This window comes from Haliotis rufescens, unplaced genomic scaffold (assembly GCF_023055435.1).
Source record: "Haliotis rufescens isolate VD_foot unplaced genomic scaffold, xgHalRufe1.0.p SCAF_9, whole genome shotgun sequence".
Lineage (NCBI taxonomy): Eukaryota > Metazoa > Mollusca > Gastropoda > Lepetellida > Haliotidae > Haliotis > Haliotis rufescens.
The window spans coordinates 46,540,627-46,553,082 of NW_025964383.1; positions in this window are offsets into that span (position 1 = coordinate 46,540,627).

The window sequence follows — 12,456 nt, forward strand, 5'->3', positions numbered from 1 at the left end:
CCGGGCTGTCAACATCAACTTAAACCTCACATATGTATCATGCCATAGATTCAGATCCATAGATTAATATTATATCTACCCATATACCACTTCATAGTTTCTCATATATCTTAAGAAAACAAGGTGCTCAAAATGAAGCCCTTTTCATTCCACATTCTCAAAATAGTCAAAATCTACCTACATACTACTTTATAATGTCACAGCACATGGCATTGAAAGAAAACTGATCCGTTAAAGTCAAACACTTTTACTGTATTTTTCTAAGAAAATCTCTGTCAGAAGTGTTGGGTCCGACTTGGCCCAGGCTGTCAAAATCAACCTATATACCTACCTGTTGTTGTTGTATTAAGTGTTTAAGAGGTCGCCTTCTGCCTAAGCAATTTCGGCTGACCTGTCCCTCTTTGGGACTCCTGTGTGTGAGTAGGGTACACCTATCTATTGTGAGTTTGGTGTTCACATAATTTCTGTTTTTGTATTGATATGATTTTTATTTTCTTATATTGATATGATTTCATTTTTATCCTTGGCTGCTCTGTTTATATACGTTCGTGTAGCTGTCCAACTCTCATAAATAGAGTTAGTTTGGCCTTCGCTATTGCATCTCTTGGCTTTAGGAGGTCTATGACAGATAGCGGATCTAACTGCAATTCTTGTTTTTAACTCGCCCGAGCTGCGGCATGGTCTTGGCATTCTAGTAACATGTGAGCAATGGTTTCAGCCTGATTGCAAGATGAACAAACCTTGTCATAGTGCATTTTGTGACTGAATCTGAGGCGTGAGATAGCAATTTCAATTTTCCTTTCATTTGAGTATGAGTTTGGCTTTTGTTGGACCTTGGGTTGAATTTTGTGTAGCCATTTGCCGATCTTACTTGCGTCCCATTGGGCTTGCCATCTTTCTGCTATGGAGGCTTTGATTTTGCTTTTTACCTCTAGTTTACTAAAGGGAATAGGCTGTATATCCGCTTTGTCTAGAGCTAGCTTCGCCAGTGAGTCTGCTTTTTCCATGAATATCTATGTGAGAGGGAATCCAACACAGCTCCACCTGTTGCCCTTGGTCCGATAGTTTTGTATATTCGTATAGAATATTGTTGACTGTGTTTGGCCTGAAGTTTGAGTTTCTGCCGCTGATGGCCTGAAGTGCACTTAGCGAGTCTGATACGACGACTGCCTTTGCTTCCGGAATTTCCGGTATGAGTTTGAGTGCATGATTAATTGCCTCCAATTCAGCCGTGAATACTGACTGACCATCGGGCAAGCGAACTGAATGTGCATGGGGTTTGGTGCTGTGGATATGGATCCCGTAACAAGCACTTTTGTTGATAGGATTCTTGGATCCATCAGTGTATATATTGGCCCAGCTGTCCCAGGTAGTTTGAATTTTAGTGATAGCTACGTATCGTAGTTGGGTTGGGTTTTCCCTTTTAGTGACTTCTGATGGTAAAGCAGTGTCAACTTTGGGAGTTTTTAAAGTCCAGGGAGGGTGTAACCCTTTGTAGTGACTTTCTGGAGGCTGAATGTCATCACACTTGTGACTTCCAATGAGTTCACGTACTAATATCCCAGATGGCTTTAGTGAGGGTTTTTTTCGAGTTGGGCTTCATCTCGAGTGTTTTTGTCTTGCCATATCTTTTTAACCAAATAGTTTCATGTTCGTCCCCAGAACGATAATATTGCCTGCTCTCTTTCAATGGGAGTTCTCCCATTTCTACTTGTAGTGCTTCTAGTGAGGGGCCTGTGGCCAGCATAAGGGCTTTGTATTGTATTCTGTCTAGGCATCTCAAGACAGTATTTGATGCTGAATGAAAGGCCTCACAACCGTAGTCAATTTTTGATCTGATAAGAGATGTGTAGAGGTCGAGCTGAGTGTCCCTCGATGTGCCCCAAGTTGTGCCTGAAATTGGCCGTAATATGTTCAGGTCTTTTTGACATCTGTTTTCCACATATTCTATATGTTTGTGCAAAGTGAGGTGTTGATCAAGGATCACCCCAAGAAATATTGCAGATTTTTCGAATTTGATTGGTTTGCCTTTTATGGAGACACGGGGTATCATAGCATCTTTCCCCCGGCGTTTGAATAGAACTCCAACAGTTTTTTCACTTGAAAGGGTGAATCCCCAGTTATTGCACCATTGATTTACTCCGTCCAGGGCTGAATGGAGTTTTTTTTCTGATTTGTGAAATATTTCTGTGCTTTACCCATATTGCTCCGTCATCAGCGAATTTAGAAGTTTGGGTAGGAGAGTTGACATGGTCAAAAAGATCATTGATCGTGATATTAAACAGGGTTGGGCTTATAATGTTGCCTTGTGGCGTGCCATTGTCCTGTGGCATAGGATCAGATCGATTGTTCCCTATTTTAACTGATATCGACCTGTCGTGCAGGAAGCTGTCTATGAAGTTTGCCATGTTCCCTTCTACTCCATTTTGTGCCAGTTTTGAGAGGAGTCCGCCAGGCCATACCATGTTGAAGGCTTTGCTGAAGTCCAGAAATACTGCGGCTAGATATTGTCTGTTTATTTGAGCTTTTTTATTTCATTTCCCAGTCTTAGAATATGATCTAGACACGAGTGTCCCTTCCTGAAGCCACTTTGGTCAGGTTTTATGTGGTTTTCAGTTTCAAGGTGATGCATGAGCCTTTTTGTAACCATGGCTTCCATGTCTTTGCACATGTTGGAGGTGAGTGAGATCGGTCGATAAGAGTTTGGTAGGGATTCGTCTTTCCCTTGCTTTAGCAGCGGGATAACTGCAGCATGTTTCCATGCTTTTGGGACTTCTCCTTTCGACCATATCGTGTTATACAACTCAGTGATTAAGCTTTTGGTTTGATCAGGTAGGTTTTTCAATATCTCGTAGCTGGTTGTGTCAAGACCAGGTGCTGTGCCTTTTCTATGTTGTATCGTATCATCAAACTCTGTCACAGTAAATGGTATATTGTATTCCAGATGCTTGCTTTGCGGCCGTTTTGAGATCATAAGCATAAGCATTTTTTCCTGTTTGATTTCTTTGCTGCTGACAGATGAGAAGTGCTCAGCTAGAATGTTGGCCTTTTCTTTGACTAACTTGAGAATTTTTGTGGGTATACGCTTACCCCTGATTGTGTGTATGTTGCTCCAGACTGTTTTAGCATTTGTTTTCTCATTAAGGGATTTGCAGAAGGTCTGCCATGACTCATTTTTAAAATCCTCTATGAGTTGTCTTACTTTTGTCCTGGCTGCTCTGACTTGGGCGAAGGCTGATTTCTCCCTTTTTGACCTGTTTAGGGCTTTCTTTCTCACTCTCCTAGGCTATTTCCCTGTTCCACCATGGTATCGGAGTTTTGCAAGTTTTGTGGTCTTTTTTTAATTGATTTTTCAGCTGCGGTAATAATTGCTGAGGTGAGATTTTTGCAAAAAAGATCAGGATTATCAGAGGCAATTTCTGATGACTTGCATGATATACATTCCTTCCTGAATTTAGGCCAATAAACCTTTGCATAGTCCCATGTGGGCTGAGGATTATCGTGATGGACTTGCTATTGGCAATGTGAGGCGAGATTCTTGGTGGCAATTGTGAGATCAATTGAACTCCACGTGTTGTGGACTTGGTCATAACGTGTGACTGCCGTTGTTCAGAGTTACGAGATTGTCGTTCTCAACCCATTTCTCTACCATTTAGCCGTATTTGCATGAATCATTCCTGTCTTTCCAAAGAGGGCTGTGGGCATTAAAGTCACCAAGGATTATCCCATTTTTGCCTACTATTTGAGCTAGTCTTGTCAGCTCTTCCGTGTTTGTTTCATGGGTAACCCTGTGCTATATGTTAGCTATGCGTAATTCATTGCCACTTGCCAATTTTAGGGAGATTACTTGGGTTTCAAGGTTTCCTACGTTTGATTCGATATTATTGGAGGTACAGCTGTCGTGGACAAGGGTGATTAGTCCTCCTCCCTTGTTGCCAGGCATAAGTCTTTTCTATATTGGATGTACCCAGGTAGTGTGAATTTGGCTTTTTTAGTCTCCTGTATTAGAATGACATGCGGCTTCATCACCTGTTTTGGACGAGTGCATTCAGTTCATTGCCGTGGCCCTTAAGGCCATTTGCGTTCCACTGTAGTAAAAGCAAGTCCATGATTGTTTATAGATGAGCGCTTATTGAGTTTTAGGGCATACCCTATTTAGGAACTGTTTCTTTGTTCCTTTGTATTTCATTATTTTGGAAGCCAGTTTGAGGATGCAGGTGGCTTTGGCTTTGACACTCATTTGTCTGCATGTAATTTGGATCAATGCCATGGCAATGAACTCTATAACTTTGTTTGTGTTCTGAGCCTGTTGTTTACCATGAGCTGGTGTCTTCGTTGCCTGACTGATTCGTTTGCTGTGTTCCTCAGTTTGAAAATTAGAAGGCATGGGGTTTGATTGGGGAGCTTGGGTCTTTTCCCCTTGCGTTTTGCAGTGGCTTTGTGTCACTGATTCGATTGTTTGCTCAGTAGAGTGATCAGTAGTCGCTTGGGTTTTTGTCGACCTCAGTGGGTTGAATAGATTTGGATTCAGATTGCTGAGTAGGTATTTTATTTACACGTTTTCTGATGAGGAAGCGTTTAGGACATTTCGGCGCCAAGGATGAATGACCCTCTTTCCTGCAGTTTGTACACCATGTGTTGCAGTTTTCTTTGCAACAAAAACAGTTTTTGCACTTGGGTGGCTGGTTACATAATGTTTTTGTATGTCCATAGAACATACAGTTTGTACATTGGGTTGGCCTTTTCCCGTATGACATAGTTTTATGTCCTTACCACCAAGATTAAGCTGGTCGGGGACTGACTGGCAAAGTAATGTGAGTATTACTACTCGTGTGTTGTTTGTGCCCATTGATTTGATCCTGAATTGTAAGTTGAGTGACTTTCTTTTAGGCTTGACAGACAATTTGATAAAGCTCGTAGTCACTAATTTTTTGTGTCTAGATGTTCCGCGCATCTGACATTGCTAAGCCACTTTGGGGTATCCCATTTTAGTTTGATCCCGTTTATGCTTTTGGGCATGTCCATTGACTCTGTGAGGTTGTCCCCGACAACAACATACCCTCTTCCACACTTATTTATTCTAATAATATTTTTGTGCTTTAGCTCTTTGGCAATATCTTCAGCTGTTAGGATCTTATTAAGATCTTGGGAGAAGTCTGCGTTAAAGACTACTTTTTCCCATATGGTTTGTGGTCTTCTATTTTGTTGTGTTATAGATTCTGATGAGTAATTAGCCAATACAACTTTGGCCCGTCTTGGCCCGACTTTTAGGCAATCCCGTATTTCTCTAAGTTTGTTAAAAGCCCTTATTAACCACGTGTTTGTTTGTTTCATTTATTCATTCCCCATTCATAAGTGTGCGTACAAACACAATTAGATTCTTAAACTGAAAGATTTAGTCATTGAATTTATTGAATACATAATATGTATTTTCATAGATACATAAAACAATTGCTTGCACATTTCACACAGATGGAATGCATACAACTTATTTCAGAATCGCCTGGTTATTTCAAACTGGAAACAAATGGTCGAACAGAAATAATCACTCTGGCCTTTGAAAGTCACAGGAAGACAGAATGAAATGAGATACTGATCCACCATACGTTGTCTGGGCTTGGTCTTATCGATTACGTGATTTAAGGCTTCAATCGCCGGTATTTCACTTGGAAACTCTAAACTACTTGTAAATGTACTTCAAGGTAAGTTACCAATCTTGATGCCATTGTAGTATCAACTGTCGTGTAGTTAATGGTGTATGAACCCCTATTGGTTGTCTGACCTGTCTTCAGTGGGTTTCGGACTAGTATAGTTCTACAATCTGAATGTGTGTCTTTACCAAATGTCGCCGCTGGTTGATTGACACATTTGATGTGGATTGCGTACTGTTGTTCTGTCCTTGTTGAAAATGAACTTTACAGTGAATAATTTAATATATAAAATGATGATTATTTTATGTCATCTTTTTTATTTATTTTTTGTTTTGTTCCTGAACACGGTGAGCACATGTGTTTCTATTATAAACAAGAAGAAGAACATATTTACTAATTCAGTGGGCATTTTTTCTTTTGACCATAATATTTAACATCATAACGCCAAAAATGTTACTAAATGAGTTATCTAATTTTCCCATTTCTGTGAATGACACAATGTGAATTTGACAAGCACAATACTTTATTGTGTGTGAAACATAAATACATAGAATATATGTAAACAATAAATTATCATTTCAGTAGTTATACAAATATTTACATTATTTTGATACCCTTGTAATATTACGTTGTTATATTACTGCTACAGTTACATCCAAACTTTATTTTTTTCTTATTTTATCAGATCAGAAATTAAGAATTACTGATCATAGGTAATTAAAATTTAACATGTGCTTCTTTTTTTCAACAAGACTCATAATAAATGTATATTTTAGTGACCTGATCATATGTGAATTGTTTGTAAAAAGTATTAAAATTAAAATTTGACATTGCTAATGTTGAGAAATGAGGTTAATGGTAACTGTTATAAGATGAACTCTTGTAGGTCGTTTCTTCATCATCCATAAATTTGAGTTTTTCTTTACTTACCAAGTTCTGAAAATTAACACATAATACAATAGAATGATTTAAGGTCTCTGGTTAAAATAGCAACATAGCTTTCCACTCTCAGGCAGCCAATAAGATTGTGTGAAAAAAATAAACAACTGTAAACCTTGTAATGGGAAAATAATACAGAAAAAATACTTTTCTTATTTTTTCATAGGTCCAGTTTATCATCCAAAGAAATGCTGAATACTTATCTTTAAAGTTAAGCTAGCTATGCAAATTGGGGTTCTTTAACTGCTATGATAATATAACGTTTCATTATTAAAGAAATGTTGTTTTTTTCAGTAAACATGGTAAATAATAAAAAAGAACTTTGGTTTAAAGTATATACATGAGACAAACATAATTCTATATTTCTTTAATACTCTGTATTGTCTGTTAATTCTGAAAATAATTAACTGTGATAGTGAGTTTCTACCTAAAAATGATAATATGAAATTACTTTTGAGATGATTTCATCCTATCCAAAATACCAAATATATTTTAAGATGCATAAATGTAAATCATTATTGAAAAAATATATATTGTTTTTGAAAGAAAAGTACCTAATAAGGTTGATTCGTGCCCACCATCTTTATCTTCATCATTTTGACTGCTCTCTATAAGAAATCAAAATAGCTAAGAACAAATATTAAAATACATAGATCTTGTTACTTAAACTTAATACATTCAAGTTTAAATGTAGTAATGTTTTTTGTTTTGTTTTTATAAAAATGAGTCTCTTAATTGGCCTGAAATAGTGTGTTTAAATAATTGAAGTCTTCAAGTTAAAAAAAACAAACAAACAAACAAATAATTACAGGCCAAAATCAATGAATAATATTGATCTGGATAAACTCCAACTGTTGAAATGGGAAACAAAAGCGGTGGTTGCAAAACATTTTGGTCTTAAGATGTTCGGTCCAGCAAAGGTTAATCGTTTAATGCATTAAAACCGAGTATGTCTTTTGATTCAAATTATTTAAGGTGTTTATTTTCTTAAAAGATGAAATAAAAGCCTCTATTATTTTAAAATAACTATAAAATATGTTTTTGACGGTGGGTTACACAAACGATCGATCGGCTCTAGATCAACACTTCGAAACAACGTGACATTTCTTATGTTGTTGATGGTTATTTTTTTAAAATACCAAAAACAATATGGTATGTTTCGCTATTTTATCAGTATTTTTACAAGAATTAATTAACTGTTTCATTAGTTGTTTTATTAATCTTGAAAAAGCCTAGTAAAGAATCTACCGGAGTGGCCCACCTGGTCCCGTAATATCGAAGCGGTATCTCGCTCCGGTCACCGTCTTCTTATTCTGCAACTGAATCTCGTACACTGGGAAGCCGAAATTCTCTGACACATCTCCACATATCACATCCCTTCCTCCCCCACAAATGTTCTCTTGGTCACCATCTTTCGGAGATGGAAACATCGACACTACGGTAATGTTTTGACAGCTGGGGATTTCCTGTAATAAGACGACCTCGGGTATCCCCGATCCGAAAAAAGTGCCGTCAATTATTTTTAGACAGCCAATCAAAACGCGATGACACAGCTCTCGACTCTCAGCCAGCCAATCAGATTGCGTAAATAAAAATAAACCACTACGAATAAACCACTGCTGTCGATTGGAGATCAAGCCCTGCTAAGTATATGATAAATTGTTGAATTAACATTAGATAAGGTTGAGAATTAATTGTGTTTTTTCAATACATCATAGACTGGTGAGACTAGAGTTCGATGATGACCAGCCTGCACATATTGTAACATTGTTTTATCCTGTTCCCCAGTGATGGAAAGTGTGTCATCTGCTACCCCAGCTGGACCCATCTGGTAAGAATTAATCACAAGCTGTCAATATACAATACCGTATAATACATCAAGATGGCAGTTTCCATGTAACGATTAAGTATTTCTAAGCAACTTAAGATATGTACAATATCTAGACATATGTATCTTTAAGTTGCTTAGAAATACTTAATCGTTATATGGAAACTGCCATCTTGATGTATTATTCTGTTTTGTATATTGATAGCTGGTGACGTGCAGAGCCGTGATTGCTGACACGGGCGGTCACACGAGATACTGAGTTCAGTGCACCCTTGTGGCCTTATGTGATATGACAATGGACAGTTCAATACCTTTGTACAACGACAACATGTGACTATCGGACTCCAAAATTTGATATTTGTATCTATGATATTAAATTAAATATATGGACTTTATTAGGTACAATAAATTTACTACAAATCTACCTGTGCGTTTCTGTTTTCGAAGAGTGTATATCTCCTTTCTCTAAAGTTGACCGGTCTATATTTTGTAAGAATAAACAATTGCGCATTGAGCGATTATCTCCTTTAGCTCTATGCGTAGTTTAGAGCTTTATGACGCGTGATCTTGCAATGCTGTACATCGTATCTTATTCAAGCCGTATCACTGAAAGTGGGTGATTATCTGCCTTGCCCGAATAGCTGTATTGCGCACTGCCTTTGCAATGTAACTTATGTTATTCAGGCAGCCAGCGAGAATGGTTCCAGGGAGGAATTCAGGTCAAGCATGTAACGCGCACTCAATCTTTCTCCCTTCACACTGCTATTGCAACTTATTGTTCAACACGATTAAATACCAGGCTTCTATGAAGCATGACTTTGTTCAATAAACAACACAAGTAAAACAAGGGGTTCGATATCAGAAACTTGTAATTAGTTGTCTTCACATTCACATGTATGGTGCTTGCTGTGCAGATTTGAGCACATTTTCAAGTAGTTCACTGTATGTAAAGTATGATCCATACCGTTGCATACGACTGTTTATGGGTCTGCATGGTTTATTGTATTGACAGTTGTTATAACTTCCTGCAGAGATTGTACACCCGTATAAGTTCTATGCTTCTTGATACAGTGAGTGAGATGGGTTTAACACCGCTTTGAATAGTATAATTCCAGTTATATTATGCCGTGTCAGCTTGATGTGGGAGGGAAGCCCGAAGTGATGCAGGTCTTAGACGTTGACCACTTTGGTGAAACCCAGGAGCACGGGTATAGTGCTGACAACATAAACGGGCGAACCGTAATTCGAACACACTTTTATGGGTTTCTGGCGTGCCCAAGGGACACAGCTGTAACAAACTATCTTACAACAAAGATGTCAAAGATGAGATATGTATGGCGTAACATTCCATGAAGAAACAGTGGCAATATTACACTATCACAAACTACAAAATATATGCACATGAGGTGCAAAACACACAAGTACATTCAACATATAAAGAAGGCACATTGTAACAAGTTTATTTTAAAAAAACGTGTATTATAATGATATGGAAACAATATGAGAATTGAGCCAAACACTTCTAATAGAATCTATGTTTAAGGTAGAGGGAATAGGGCTTCATTTTGAGCACATTAGTTTCTTTAAATACCGCGATCTGTGACATTTTAAAGTTGTATATAGGTATATATAATACTAATCCATAGATGTAAACACTTTTGATGATACATCTGTGCGTTTATAGTTGATTTTGACAGCCCGGGCTAAGTCGGACCCAACAGAAGCCAAACACTATGTTGAGAATGGAGAGGGAAAAGGGCTTCACTTTGCCACCCTTGTTTCTTTAAATGCCGCGTTCTGTGACATTATAAAGTAGTATATAGGTAGATATAATACTAATCTATAGAGGTAAACACATTTGATGATACATCTGCCTGTTTAAAGTTGATTTTGATAGCCCGGGCGAAGTCGGAACGAACACGTCTGACAGATTTTCTTAAGAAAATACAGTAAAAGGGTTTGACTTTAACGGTTCAGTTTTCTTTCAATGCGATGTACTGTGACAGTATAAAGTGGTATATAGGTAGATATAATACGCATCTATAGATGTAAACACATTTGTTGATACATCTGTGTGTTTAAAGCTCGGGCCAAGTCGGACCGAACACTTGTGAGAGTGTGGGGAGAAGAGGTCTACTTTAACCAACGTGTCTGCTTTGAATACGATGAACAGTGACATTATTTAGTGGTATTTACTTAGATATAGTAATGTCCTATAACTGTAGACGCTATGCCGACAGATGGAAATTTGTATCACGCTAGCTAGAAGTATTTAATACGTTTCAAATCCTATTTCGTTTAACGATTGCCCTTTTACATGAATCAAAAGTGTGTAGGTATGGTCACCGATAATGGAATAATTAGCCAATACAAATTTGTCCCGTCTTGGCCCGGCCCGGCCCAGCCCGGCCCAGCCCGACTTTTAGGCAATCCCGTATTTCTCTACGTTAGTTAAAAGCCCTTATTAACCACGTGTATCATATCATTTGCAAGGAATTTGATTGGCTCAGACTCGAACTATAACCCTTCTGGAAATACGTTTGTTTGTTTCATTTATCCATTCCCCATTCATAAGTGTGCGTATAAACACAATCATATTCTTAAACTGAAGATTTAGTCATAGATACATAAAACAATTGCTTGCACATTTCACACAGATAGAATGCATACAACTTATTTCAGAATCGCCTGGTTATTACAAACTGGAAACAAATGGTCAAACAGAAATAATCACTCTGGCCTTTGAAAGTCACAGGAAGACAGAATGGAATGAGATACTGATCCACCATACGTTGTCTGGGCTTGGTCTTATCGATTACGTGATTTAAGGCGATTGAACTGAGAAGGGTCTTGCACAGCTAAATAATAATAGCGCCGGTTTTTCACTTGGAAACTCTAAAACTATTTGTAAATGTACCTCAAGGTAAGTTACCAATCTTGATGCCATTGTAGTGTCAACTGTCGTGTAGTTAATGGTGCATGAACCCCTATTGGTTGTCTGATTATCTTCAGTGGGTCTCGGACTAGTATAGTTCTACAATCTGAATGTTTGTGTTTACCAAACGTCGCCGCTGGTTGATTGACACAATTGGTCGTGGATTGCGTGACTGTTGTACTTCGTTCCTTGTTCTGCTTGTTCAAACCAGCGTGTTCTACAAACACAACCCTACCGTGGGCCTGAACCCCCAGGGGAACAGTAGCAGTGGGACACGCTGCACGTTCTGGTGATAGAAAACCAGCTTGATTTAGGGTAAAACGTGGTGTAGCCTCGATGAAATATTATATCAAGAAAGGAGGATGGAACGCGTGCACTTCAAACACTGTACGAGTTTTGAACGCAACGTTAAACCTCATTTCAACTCCACTATCTTGCTTATGTCGTTTGCATACGCTCTTTGATGCTTAGGAATAATTAGAGGTGGGGAAGACCCGATCTCTCTCTCACACACACGCACACACGCACGCACGCACACACACACATACACATCCTTGATACCTTGCTAGGTGTACCATCATTGTCGGCAATTTACAAAAGGTCGTGTTACAGAAGAATTGGGGAAGAGGGGTCGGGGTAACTAAAACAAGTTTAAGATCTGTAATAGGAGTCAGATATACTTCCATTGTCAGCTTCCGTTTTCTGTATGCGAGATATACTATTAGTCACACAGCACCTACACATTTTTAACACGGAAATTGTTAAACCTCTGTGGGATAGGAACCTCTTGACTTGGAGTCATTCACTCTACTACCTGTGCTACGGAGACTGTTGTCGTCACACATGTCAATTTTCCTTGTAACTATTAACCTAGCTTGGTTTGTTTGTAAATTTCTAAGTTAACATTGCTTGTAAATTTCTATGTTAACATTGTTTGTAAATTTCTATGTTAACATTGTTTGTACATTTCTTTGTTAACATTGCTTGTAAATTTCTATGTTAACATTGTTTGTAAATTTCTATGTTAACATTGTTTGTAAATTTCTATGTGAACATTGTTTGTAAATTTCTATGTTAACATTGTTTGTAAATTTATATGTTAA